The 14,929-nt window shown below is 36.5% G+C and overlaps 1 protein-coding gene across 24 annotated transcripts in view; it reads right to left on the bottom strand.

Moving 5' to 3' along the window:
• Mical (Molecule interacting with CasL) overlaps window positions 1-14,929 on the bottom strand; it is a 388,129-nt gene that overhangs the window by 189,656 nt on the left and 183,544 nt on the right. For 2 of the 24 annotated variants that reach the window (XR_010856360.1, XR_010856373.1), the window contains exon 2: window positions 9,105-9,145. The exons of the other annotated variants lie outside the window; for them this stretch is intronic. The gene's annotated coding sequence lies outside the window, so the exon portion shown is untranslated. The remainder of the gene's footprint in view (window positions 1-9,104; window positions 9,146-14,929) is intronic. 24 annotated transcript variants of the gene reach the window in all.

Here is a 14,929-nt window from a genome sequence, read left to right as displayed (position 1 = left end):
TGAATTTCTATCACCAGAAACAAATTCCTCTTGTTCTTCACTGGCCGGTCGGAGATTCGAACTCGCGACTAACAGAGTGGTAGCTGAGAACGGAACCCGCTCACCCAGCGAAGAACAAAGAAAAAAAAAATTCAATAACCTCAAAACTGCCAGGAAGTGGCCATATCTGCAAAGTTCTTGTTTTCTTGCGGATCTGGGGTTTCCGAAATGACATACAAATAGAATATATATATATATATATATATATATATATATATATATATATATATATATATATATATATATATATATATATATTCATACATACATAAACACACACACACATACACACAACACACATTATATATATATATATATATATATATATATATATATATATATATATATATATATATATATATATGTATATATTGCCAGCAACAGCAAACATTTCGCAGCATGAACTGAGAATCTCATAGCTGGCGATTTAACCACGCAGTCAACAAAAAAGATCTATACAAACATGCCCTTAACTTTCAGTAGGTCTCGATAATAGCACACCTGGATCACAGGCTGTTACGGAGCGTCCTTGCCAATTAACTCCCATGTAAGACAAGTATCATCAGCACGCCCTCGTTGCAAATCATCACTAAGTGCTCCACTGGAATGGTTTGTTTGGTTACGAGATGTGAGATATTATCTTCGAGGAGGGAGAGAGGGAGGGAGGGAGAGAGAATGAACGAGATATTCATAACCTATCAAATTCTATTTTAAAATGATTGATGGGGTCTTAAGCCAATACAGAAGCCGTTCTATCCAAACAACGTTGGTAAAAAAAATCACAAGCTAAATTATGGAATTTAGACAATAAAAGCCAAGTACCGGGTCACTTTCGGCCATTCGTCCTTCCTGTAAACTACACACCTCGTCGTTACAGGGTTACTACGTACCATTTCAATCACCTCGTGAAGGCCACAGTCTTAATAATGTTAGTAATAATGTTTCTGAAACACATTTCCCCCCAGACTGAAAAACAACAGCATAGGTGAACGCATATACCACACAAATTTGGATAGAATATGAACAAAACCATTACCACCAAAGTAGAAAGATGAAACATTCAAAACACACTCTACACAAACATATATTACAAATCTGCGCATGTGTACAAAACATAAATGTCGCAAAAAAGAAAGGCAACCACTAATTGCACCTTGAAAATACTCAACAAAAACAATTACACAAGGTCATAAAAACACAACACATATTACATGAAAAGATAAAACAAACTCACGTTGAAAATATACTCACATCTTCAGAAAACTAGAGCAGCCGAAATAAGAAACTAACAGAAGCTGAAAATATCCCCACACATCTTCCAAACGCTAGAAAAACACCTGGAGCCACAAAAAAAAAAAAAAAAAAAAAAAAAAAAACACAAAGCTAAAGTGGAGAGGGAACAGTGGAGAAGGAATAATCAAAAGAGCCCGAGAACAATTGCCAAATAATGAGGAGTGATTTCCAACCGTGAAGAAAGTGATTTAAGTGAACAAGATGGATTGAGCCTAAGCAGGAGAGAGACCCCATAGGGGAAGTGGGGAGGGGAGGGGAGGGGAGACTTCTATATAAGGAATATAACTTTGACGGGAGTCGGTAAATCTATCGTACTCGTTCGAAAATATTAAAATGTTCCAAGGCCTTTGAGAGAGAGAGAGAGAGAGAGAGAGAGAGAGAGAGAGAGAGAGAGAGAGAGAGAGAGAGAGAGAGAGAGAGAGAGAGAGAGAGTCTCATAAATACCTTATGAATGGTTAAGCACCGGTTTGATTTTGATTCTACACATTTATAAAGGAGCAACATCATTCATTATCTTTACCTTTTTCCATCCTGTATGCAACCCACAACAGTCGACTAACAACTAGGCACCTTATTCATGGTCATTGAAATCTGGGATCGTGCTCACTCGTCGGGTTCGAGAATCGAACACGGGTCATCCAACCGAGAGCTAGCACTCCCTACCTAAACGTTATGAAGCCAGACGAGAGAGAGTAAAAGACACATTTGGAGGCTTCACTGTTTATGTACTAATTTTGAGGAAGGTCCAGATCGCATCAATTTATTGAAATTTTCACTGCTTCAATGCACAAGCAATCTCCGTTCCAGGGACCCACACCCAACACCTACACAGAACCCTTAGACGATGTTTTCTTTTCTTGGAGGAAGTCGATGAAAACTATATATATATATATATATATATATATATATATATATATATATATATATATATATATATATATGAGGAAGTCGATGAAAAAACTATATATATATATATATATATATATATATATATATATATATATATATATATATATATATATATATATATATATATATATATATATATTTCATCAGTAAGCTACAAACGTCCTTTAATATCTAATTCGCTCTACCTCGAAATAATATATTTTCATATATATTACCGAAGGGAATTTTTAGTCGATAATAAGTTCGTCGTGGGCTCGAACCAGCGAAGTTCTTGTCGCGTGGGTTAAAATGCGTCCACTGTAGTCCTGAGTTCTTGTCTTCGCTGGTTCGAGCCCACGAGACGACGAACTTATTATCGACTAAAAAATTCCCCTTCGGTAACAAATATGAAAATATATTATTTTCGAGGTAAAGCGAATTAGATATTAAAGGACGGTTGTAGCTTTGATTGAATATGAATCACGGTGATGTGATAAAAAAGTCATATATATATATATATATATATATATATATATATATATATATATATACACATACATATATACATATACACGTGTGTGTATATATTTAATATATACACACACACTATATATATATATATATATATATATATATATATATATATATATATATATATATATATACATACATATATACATATACACGTGTATGTATATATTTAATATATACACACACACTATATATATATATATATATATATATATATATATATATATATATATATATATATATATATATATAAAAAAAAAGAGGGCGTGTAGAGAACTTGGAAAAGTAGGAGCTGATTGTAAAGCGAATCCTTCCTGATTAAAAACTGTACCATAAAAATCCACTGGCCATTATCAAAATCTTAATCGACTCAACATTGAAAGATTAACATGAAGAGAATAATGAAAAACCACACAGAGAACATAGCTCGCGTGTTCTTGTCCCAGGCATTCAAGGTTCGTTATATTTCCACGAGAGGGAAAAACGCCATACAAGCTCAACAGATGGCGGAGTTACTGAAGACAAAGGCCAAATACAAAAGAACTGTCGAGTTGCTGGAGAGACGAATGCCAAGCCTTCATACGCGAGAGAGAGAGAGAGAGAGAGAGAGAGAGAGAGAGAGAGAGAGACATCTGGTATAAGAAAGTGAACATGTTTCGCGTCAAACAATGCTTAAAATTTTCCATTCAGACTTGAGGGGAAAGTCTATAAAACGTACTACCAGATATGGATATGTACTGTTCAGAAAGATCTTGTTTTCACTTCAGGCACTGGGTAAGAAACGGAATTTAGTGTCAGCTTACGTGGACCTTTTAAAATATACTTTTTAATACATTTAAAATTTTCTATAAATTATTTTTCCATTGAAACCAATTAAGTACTTTTAAATAATTATAAAATATACTATATAAATATATATATATATATATATATATATATATATATATATATATATATATATAAATCATATATATACAGTATATATATATATATATATATATAATATATATATATATAATATATATATATATATATATATATATATAAAACACACACACACATATATATATATATAATATATATAAATATATAACGAAGGAAAAACGGAAACACTGGAGTGCTGCGAGGCCTTTCGACACTATGTTCTTTACTTAGCAGACTGAAGAAATATAAAAGTATGTTTACAAAGAAAGCTCATATAAATGACAGATGGGGATTATAAAGGAAACATATGTACCTGGAATCCAACACAATTGAAGAATTAGTAGAACTGCCAAAACAGGATTAATATTTAAGAGGTTTTTACAAAGGATTAGGATCAACCGTTCAGGTGTGTGTATCTGATACAATCTGTATTGCTTAACAGACACGAATCATTGTATGAAACTACACGTACAAGAACAAAGGTTTAAGAAGAATACTAAGAAGTTAAGATGGAGTGAGAAATGGTACCATGAGGGAAAACACCGGCAGTTCGCTGTGCATATCAATGACGAAAGGGAGCTGGAGGTGGCTTGAACATGTCCATTACACAGCCCGTGGGAGAATTTTGTCAGCTGGGCTTCTGTGGACCTCAAAGGTTGATAAAACAAATTTGCTTGAATGAAAACTATATAGCAGTTGGCTTAAAATATGTAGAGCTTTATGGAAGTGAAAGTTTGTCAAGATCCCAGTGTGAAGTTTCACAGGGGCACGCACAAGTCTGAAATTCTGTCATTCATGTTTTTCCTTTGTTTAATCCTCCAGAAGTCTCCACTCACTTCCAGTCTCCGAGTATCCCTTCTCCAAGTTCTCATCCATGAAGGTCTTCCAGCTCTTCTGGTGTTCACGTTATCTCATCTCCATTTGGTACTTCTGTTAATTCCCTTATGGTATCATTTCTAACAATATTCTGTCAGCTGACTCAACACTTTTCTTCAAGCTTCCCAAATAGACCGAATCTTTCAAGTTTTATTGTTATTCCATGATTTATGTCCGTACAACGGTACAAACCTTACCACACCTGTGTAGTTTTTCTTTTGAATATAATTTCAATCTATTGGGCTTCCAAATCTTAATCAGACTCATCAATGTTTAATTTATAATTTTTATCCTTTTAATAAAATCTAACTCAAGAAACTTTTACTTCAGATATAACTGTTCCTGAGAATCTGTAAATTTCACCTCATTAACTGTCTCCATATAACGCTATTTTGCCCGTGTATCCAAACTCTGTCATTATTAATTCTGTTTCTTTCGTATATTTTCAGTTCTATCTAGCTACATATATGATGCATTCTCTTAAACTTTTTAAGTGTAATGGTGTCTTGCTAAGTAAAACTGCATCATCTGCATATTCTAAGATTATCAAGTTTCTACCGTTATTCTAATCCAAACCTTCCATTCCATTCCATTCCGAGCATTTATTTAAATAATGAAAGCTGGGATGGGCACCACCAAAGGTGAAATAACGTTCCCTTGCATGACTCCACTACTTACTGCAATTTTACCTGACAAGATCCCGTCAACATAAAATTTGCATCTACTTCGTTCCTGGATTTCAATTAGCTTTACATATTCAACAGTTTCAGCTAAAAAAAAATCTCTGCAGTAATGCCATCATTACTTGGTGTTTTCCATCTCCTCATTCAAAATATCCTGCTCATATCTCGCATTCATGACCCCACAAAATGTTCCGCCCAGTGTTGTCTTTCTTCTTCTTACGATGCTGCTAATGCCTCATGCCTCTTGTTGACAAGTATTTTAATTTTTTCTTTCACCCATGGATACTTCATTAACAATTCTGTGGGGTACCCAACACCAATGCCACTCCCTGAATTGGCTCTGCCAAGATCATCACGTCAGTTTCTCCTAATATTTCCTCTATCTCATCGTGATCTTTGTTTGTAACTTCATCCTTTCCTTATATTATAGATATGTGTGTGTGTGTATATATATATATATATATATATATATATATATATATATATATATATATATATATATATATATATATACACGTACATCCTTGGATGATTTTATCCTGAATTATCTACAAAAATGGTAATGTACCATATAAAGACCCATTGGAGAGAGAGAGAGAGAGAGAGAGAGAGAGAGAGAGAGAGAGAGAGAGAGAGAGAGAGAGAGAGAGAGAGAGAGAGAGAATTTCCACAACGCGTGTAGTCGGGGCAAGATAGTGTTCCAGTTGGAAGCAGCGATAAGGAACTTTAGGCAGAAACTTCGCAAAATAATTTGCAAAAGTTCTCTTGCGCTCCGGGACACCAGATATACATGAAAAGCATAGAAACACCGACAGACTGTTGCAATATGCAAAGGAGTCAAACTGTAACAACTTTTCAGGAAGTTAAGTTACAGAGAAAATAGAGAAAACTGTCTTGTGATACAGAAATAAAAGAAAACTCACATACTGTACATAAGGCAAGGCAAAATGTTTTGTTGCACTACAACACAACAGAAACGCGGTAAATCATGTACCTTTGTCTATCATAAGACTGACAGACAGACAGACCCATAACTTCCATCAACGGAATTAAAATGTGTTATAAAATACGAAGGAGTATATGGCCACAGGGAGAGTAAAACACCGAGTACAAGATCTTTTCCCTGAACTCGAAGGCAGTATCATACAAACTCATTATAACAACAAAAATTACAAAGAACTCTTGTTTTACAAAAAGCAACTTGATTACAGGAGAATACAATCATTTAAAATATACAAAAGCCAATACTTTTGAAGTTAATTTTCAATTACGATCAGTACCTTACTTTAAGTACAGCCTGTTTCTACAAGGGAAAGGAATTGATCTCAGGCAAGCAAATCTGAAACCCACCAAGGAACGCGTAAGGTCATCAACAATATCTTGGAAACTGAAAAGGGAACAGACTGTTATTGGAATCTCCGGATTAAAAATATAAAAATGTCTCACTCATCAGTTCAGAGCGTTACAGGTCTGGAATCATTATTAATAAAGAAATTTGTATATTAATTTACTTACGCTACCGCAGGATACCGACTGAAATTATCATTTAAAAGTTTCAAATGCTTTGGATAACAGCTGAAATGAAACTCCTTTTTAAGGTATTCGACCTGCCTGTGAAAAAAAGGCCAATCAAAAGAGGGAGAAGGGAGTCTTACAATGTAAATTAAAATCTCAAAATATAAACTGTAAAATTTGGGGCAAGATTGAAATAAGTTTGTTTACGAAATACACATGAGAAGTGTTGCTCCGATTTGGTAATGAAGAAGGGTAGGCAATCGTTGTTTCCATGCTTTATTTTTAAATCAATATGAAACAGTAAGGCGTATTCGCCTCGCCCCCCTCCCCCTCCCACCTCTCTCTCTCTCTTCTATATATAGCGTGTGTGCGCGCGTGTGAATATACGTATGTATCATCCTTACCTGGCCCCTCTCATGTGTTAAAAAATTTAAAAATAAAGTGAGTGAACGAAATCACAAGAAAAAGAGTGAAAGCAGCTGAAATAACCTACATAAATATAGATCTCTCTCCCTCTCACTCTATCCAGGTCACGTAATAAGGAAGGCTTAATTCCTAGAGAAACAGGATACACGCCCCTCGATTGGAGGGAGGATACACACCAGACAGCTTTTAACATAATACGACCCAGAGCTGCCTGCAAGCAATTACGTGATTACGTAAATGCCTTTTGTAGCTAATAAAAACGGCATATACAATTGCCTAAGTGTAAGTTGCATGCTAATGTATTGCGGAAAAACAAACGCAAATGTGTTTATATACATACATAATACACACACACACACATATATGTGTGTGCGCGCGAGCGCGTGTAAATGTGATATATATATATATATATATATATATATATATATATATATATATATATATATATATATATATATATATATATATATATGTGTGTGTGTGTGTGTGTGTGCATAATTATAATCTTGGTCCCTAAAAAGCTTCTATAGTTCTGCATGAGGATTACCTGTCCTTTTTTACGATTTGATGGAGTTTTATGCCAAGATACAAGATATACCTATGAAAGGAGAAGTTTAAGGTCCACTTTTAGCTTGTTCTTCAAGCCTCAGACTCAATTCATGCACATGGCGGTCGAACTTCGGCCTTTCTACGACTACTGAATTAAACATCAAATCTCCAACTTCATGTAATAGGCTTTTTTTTCAAGTAACAAGTGAGCTCCGCCTACCATCTAAGTTCCAAGATTTACTCTGGCATTATTTTCAAAAATTTACTATCCTCCAATTTCTACCAAGAGTGTTATTATCTCAAGCAATGTTTCCAGTACTACATTCGCAACTGGTGTGAGAATGCGGTTTCACTATCCACTTACTGTCGTGAACATATGATCATAATTTTCTATCTTTTGTACCTGCAAGGATTCATATGTAAAGACACCACTTCCTTTAATAAACATACAAACACAAACACACAGATTATTTCAATGACAAGTGATATTATCGATAGAAACACTTTAAATAGGAAGAAAGTCGCTTATGGAGGCCAGGTTAATGCACACAAAACACTTACAATATCACTGAAATAAAACGTGTAAAAAATAGTGGAGAGAGAGAGAGAGAGAGAGAGAGAGAGAGAGAGAGGTCAAGGGAAGGGAATCGTTGCCAAGGCAAACGTGACGACGGAAGGGAGATAAGGAAAGACCAAAGTGCAACAGAAGTCCAGGAAGCGAACGCGAAGGAAACTTCATCAACTCGCGGACAAGGAAATTCTCCCCAGCGGAGCGGGAATCCAACCTTGGAGTGTGATGTTAAAAGCTATTTCTTTTCTCCCACGGTATTGAACGTGGCAACAAGCAAAACACACACATGCATACAAAAACGTGAAAGCTCCTCGCTCTGAGATACATTCAAGGTTAATCCCGAGGGAGGTAATTTCGTCAGGTTATTATGAAACCGGGTTGAACACTGACAAATACTTTCTCTCTTTCGGTAAAAATATCAGGTGATTCTTTTTCTGCAGAGCGACTGCAAATAAATATCTGTTATATTATAAAAATACCAACGAGTTGAGGAATGACTCGTAAATGATTTCTATAAACTTTCTAAGCGATATAGAGAAAAGGGCTTAATACTCTTAAAATAATTTATATGGCCAAGATGAAAATATCATTTATATCGTTTGAGATACCTACTAACACTGACTAATTCCTGCCTTGATTGTGAAAACTCTCAACCACCCTTCTATCGATATACTGTACGTTTGATAAACTATTTTAAAATTTAATGTCAATAACTTAAAATGTTTATTTTTTCTTTAATTTTGACTAACAACTTGAAACCGACACCCATAAAACAAATAGCTGCTGATACATTACTTGCTTTTACTTACAACGATTTCATTTACCGAGTGAAACTGCTATCCGTCCTCACCTGAAAAAAAATATATATATATGTATTTAAGTGAAGACAAACGCACTTCACGAGTGTAAGCTTTTTAAATGAACACACAAAAAGAAAATTAGTTCCTATTCCGGTCGTTTACATCTCCATAAACGAACAATCAAGATATTATAATAATAATAATAATAATAATAATAATAATAATAATAATAATAATAATAAATAATAATGACGGCGAGGATGGTAATTCTTGTTACCGAGAGCAAAAAGGTCAGACAAAAAACATCCTTACCAAATTGTTAACAGCCTCGGAACACGAAAAATTATTTCAACAGATACATAAACATGGCCCATAACTAACACAAGTTCTATGATACGGGGGAAAAGACGCTCCCTGAAACAGATACTTTTCTGGTTCCCATAAAAAACGCCAAATACAGATAATCAAGAACGTGTGGAATTCCTGTACGTAACTGCACATTTGACTGCATAATCAATAAATTAAATACTGAGGAAACCAAGTTCCTGTCACGACAAACACACACACGTAGAAGACCAAATGCTCTGCATGAGAGAGAGAGAGAGAGAGAGAGAGAGAGAGAGAGAGAGAGAGAGAGAGAGAGAGAGAGAGAGAGAGAGAGAGAGAGCACCTGTGCAGGAAATCAATACAATTCTCAACAAATGATATGGGAGGTGAGGTACAGAGTGAGGGAGACATATCCATCACGAACTGTCTATTAATACACGGGGTAAAAAAATGTGGGTGGGGTAACATGGCAGAGAGAGAGAGAGAGAGAGAGAGAGAGAGAGAGAGAGAGAGAGAGAGAGAGAGAGAGAGAGAGAGAGAATTTATGCAAATAAATACTCTGGGACATACAATCTGTGCCAGAATTACAAAATCGGTGTACCACGATATTCCCCGCTGAAAGAAACCACAAGCACTGTGAGACGTTTCTCGTGACCATCCTAGAAATATATACAATAATTTGATACTGATATATAACAGAGTTCAGGGCTGGATTCGGCTTTCTGGCGTTCAAGTAGGAGTAAGTAATCCACAAATTACCCCTCCAGGCAAGAGCATTATCACAGCAATCCGAAGTTGTTGCCGAAGGCACTTTCTGTGCACAGGCGCTAAATAAACATTGGGTATTTTTCAAAAAGATGTCAAAAGTCAAACGCATTCATACAAAACCACATACATTCATAGGATACTGCTCTTCAATTTACTTCCTACGACTGGTACACTATATAAAAATGAAATCAGGATTTCCCAATAAAGTTATTTGGTTTGATACATATATAAATACCTACATAAACTCAATGCATCTGTACGGGTGGATAGGCTACATAATTAATAAAACTTCAACCAAATCTATTCACACAGGATAAAATGTCTTAAATGATCGGCACAGACAAAGTTTCACACAGGAAGACCCAAACGTCCCCAAACCTCTTCTGGGAACTGTGCTGAACCCTGAAGAAACTCACTGTGAAGAGCGTGGCTAAACAGGGAGCGATGACACGCGTGAGCTCATCGATTCGAATGGTGATGATGATGATGAATATAATGATGATGCATGTAACTGGGATACAGGATTTAATGATGAGCTTGATAAAGAAACCGCAACTCCAATGTGCAAAAGAGACGCCACACTGCGAAAAATAATCTTCATGATTTGCAAATGACCTCGGGAGGAATAAATAAATTCCTCATAAAGTCCACCAAATCTGATGACGGAAATTGAGGAGACTCTAACAACTTTACAATTTGAAAGATTAAATGTAGAAGAACGATTCTGATGACACTTTGTGTATAAAAGCGGAAAGTAATAGAGAAAAAGATATACTACGTCTGTGAACATGACACATTCCAAACTCTCACTGAAGCCGTCTCAAGAATGTCTATTAATAACCGAAAGAAGAGGAAAATCTTCCACTGATTCTCCGCAAACCCGAAGCATCGCTGTTATACATTTTACAATAAATCTACATATATAAACATACATTATTATTAATGACAAGTTGTAAATCATGAATATCAAGCCTGGTAAAAATTGACTGACTCTCTTTTCATATAAAGTAGCTACTGAGTCGTAGAAGAATAGGAGAGGGAGAGAAACACTATACTTAGTACAGTGGTACTCTCATTCAGAATATTGCAATTAGGACCAATTTTCAGCTGACAGGCAGACTTAACCTAAGCACTGGAAGCCCTAATTTGGGCCGGCTAATTCGCATTAGGCAATCTTCCACAACTATGGCAACACAAGAGAAATGTCGTAATATGAACAACAGCCTTCCACCAGCAGCTAAGCTTAAAAAATATCTTTATTCGAGGTAAACAATCCAAGACGGTATAACAAAGAAGCATAATACTGACAATAAACAATGGTAAATTATTCAAAAAGTCTTTTATGCAGGCCAAAACAATACACAAATGACCCTTGTAATACATGTAAAAGAACTGTAAGTATTTCAACTTTATGGAAATAAGTTTGCAAAGTAAAGCGACTAGGGGCAAAATTATTTAATAAATAATAAAGAGTGAAATTTAAATCGATAAAATTTCCAGTCGAGCTAGAGTAATGTACACTATTACATAAATGTCTAAGAAAGACATAGTTGCTCTTTCAAGGAAACAATAGGCAGAATTTGTTTGGAAACAAACATCGAAAATAAAATAAAAATGTACGTGCCAAAATATCAACTACATAAAAAATTATTTTTTGAACGCAAAACAAATAACACCAGCAATATCTATCATTGTTTACTGTAAAAACATGAGAACTAAATTTTTACATGGGAAAAAGACTTGAGAAAAATGTTTTCTCCTCAAGTATTGCACATTGTGTTAAAAAATTAAATCTGTCAATCTTCAAACGTGCTGTGATGAAACATTGTGCCACCTGGGGTGGCAGGTCCTGTGACGAGTACTCAGTTCGAAAAGACAAATTCTACGAATTAATGAAGCCAAGATCGCTACACGCTGACTGATTTTTTTTTTTAATAATCATTATGCAAACTAGAGATGCTTCTTCATTAACGAAACACAAACTACACTTGAACTGCATCAGCATCATATCTGATTTTTCACTGTCATGCACAAACATGCTTCCTAACTAACGATATACAAGTCCCTTGTTATGCTGATCCACGTGATAAATATTCAATTACCACGCAGTATGACGCATGTCTGTATATAAATACTGAGGTGAGTACGACAGAGAGAGAGAGAGAGAGAGAGAGAGACTCAGACTCGTCAGCAAATTAAAACAATATTCCTTCTCTCTGCAGAGAGAGAGAGAGAGAGAGAGAGAGAGAGAGAGAGAGAGAGAGAGAGAGAGAGAGAGAGAGAGACTCCACCAAATTAAAACAATATTCTTTCTCTCTGCAGAGAGAGAGAGAGAGAGAGAGAGAGAGAGAGAGAGAGAGAGAGAGAGAGACTCACCACCAAATTAAAACAATATTCTTTCTCTCTGCAGAGAGAGAGAGAGAGAGAGAGAGAGAGAGAGAGAGAGAGAGAGAGAGAGAGAGAGAGAGAGACTCACCACCAAACCAAATTAAAACAATATCCTTCTCTCTGCCTGAGGGATATCTGGTAATAAACAACATTCCTTTGTGGATTCGGTGAAGATGATCAAGTTGCTTCTGCGGTGCGATGCTAACGGTGATAACAACAAACAACACGACGATAAGCCTCGACATAAAAGTAAGATTACTTCAAGTCGAAATACCACTGCCTGATCTAGATGCATTCTAAATAATGTGGTTTCAATGACAAATATACAATACTGTCAATAAATGAAGTATATTCCAAAAGACAACAATGGCAAAAATACTAATCTATAAAAAACGATCGACACGAATCGCTCATAGGCCAGAAGGTCTTCAGCATCCGGATACTCCTTAATGCACAGGCGAATAATGTTATAAATACACAGGAAACCGGATTAAACCAATTTCATGTGAGCATGACCACTTGCACAGTGAGTGGCGTCAACGCGTCGAGTTCTTTGGAAGAAATTTTGTAAAATCTATCACTGGTCAAATTCGTAAATAAGTAAATACGCTTTTTTTCAAAATCTACTCATACCAGTAGGATATGGCCGTGTACAAATGTTCAAACACAACATGATATTTTTAAAAATTGTGACTGCTTTTTATAAAAACAAAATAATACAAGTAACAAGAAAATAAAGAAGTAAAAATGCGCCGAATTTTCTTCGGCGCAATCGATTTTCTGAACAGTGTATAATCAAGGCCACCGAAAATAGATCTATCTTTCGGTGGTCTTGGTATACAACTGTATGAGCCGCGGCCCATGAAACTTTAATCACGGGACGATGGTGGCCTGTCTTATATCGTTGCCAGATGCACGATTATGGTTAACTTTAACCTTAAAAAAAAAAAAAAAAAAAAACTACTGAGGCTAGAGTGCTGCAATTTTGTATGTCTGATGACTGGAGGGTGGATGACCAACAAACCAATTTGCAGCCCTCTAGCCTCATTAGTTTTTAAGATCTGAGAGCGGACAGAAAACTAAAAATTATCACCAGGCAAGCTCTGCCATCACAAGAAAATTAATGTTCATTAACATCTCTTGTTAAAATTCTATCTGTTATGAAACCAACACCGCAATATTGAATTCCTTCACCTCACAGGTAATCGGAGAAATCATAAACCATAGTGACGTTAAATTCTCTTACTACTATTCTTTAATATTATGTCAATTAGGAGTGGAGAACACTACGACGGACGTGGAACCAAACACAAGAGGCGACAAGCGGCTGGTGGTTGGTTAAGATTCGGTTAGCTTATGATAGAAGGGACCCTCGCCTTACAGTCAAGTATGAAAGCCATGAGTAGGGTAGGCCTGGTGTAGATCGCCGGATTCTGACCGGCCAACAGACACGAGAGAGGAGTATCAGGGTACGGTCATGGAAGACACTGGACTCTGGACCTGATGGTTTTTGGAGAAGGGGTGGGCCCATGGTTTGGGTGGAAGGGGCGGTTGGAGGGATCCCGGTGTCACCGGTTGCCCCTAATAAGGGAGTGGACGCCTTTACCAAGGTCGCTCCACGCTGTTCATACCACCTGCCCACAGCGCCACCTCCGCACGTCGATGCCCTCCAACCCTTCTCCTGCTGCTGCTGCTGCTGCTCTCATCCTTACATCATCCATCAAACATCACAGCATCCGGCTTCCATCCCAAGCCCATCCAAGGAAGTAGCTATACCGTCCGCATTTGGCGAGGGGCCTAATGTGTCTATCCATGCGCCCCACGAGCAGCCATGGATTCCATAGGGTACTGTACTCATCTTTCATCTCGGCAGTGAGAAAGAGAGGTTCATATACTATTTGACATCTGAAATTGCATGTGAGGAATGAAGTCTGATAACGAGAGATGTCTCATTTATTATCTTCCCTATGTACTGACAGCCTTTGATCTTACAAAGAGAGAGAGAGAGAGAGAGAGAGAGAGAGAGAGAGAGAGAGAGAGAGAGAGAGAGAGAGAGAGAGAGAGAGAGAGAATTATAATGTAGAGGGTGTAAGATGAAACACGAAGATCACCTCCCATCTGTTACATTATCATACTTCGAAGGTTAACATAAAACATCCCTAATTCAGGCCACGCCATCCACTGAACCTCTCCTACAAAGAGGTCCTGCCAGTACAGATTGTAAACAATGTGTATTAACAAAATGCTTCAAGTGAAGAACGCGTCTTCAATACTGCCCAGTTATCCTGTGTAAATAGTTCTATTGAATTAAACAAATGCCATTCCAACTGGGACCCCATCTCTCTCTCTCT

The sequence above is a fragment of the Macrobrachium rosenbergii genome, chromosome 21 (assembly GCF_040412425.1).
Source record: "Macrobrachium rosenbergii isolate ZJJX-2024 chromosome 21, ASM4041242v1, whole genome shotgun sequence".
NCBI classification, from domain to species: domain Eukaryota; kingdom Metazoa; phylum Arthropoda; class Malacostraca; order Decapoda; family Palaemonidae; genus Macrobrachium; species Macrobrachium rosenbergii.
Note: the sequence above shows the minus strand (reverse complement) of the source record. Positions and strands in the feature narration are given on the sequence as shown.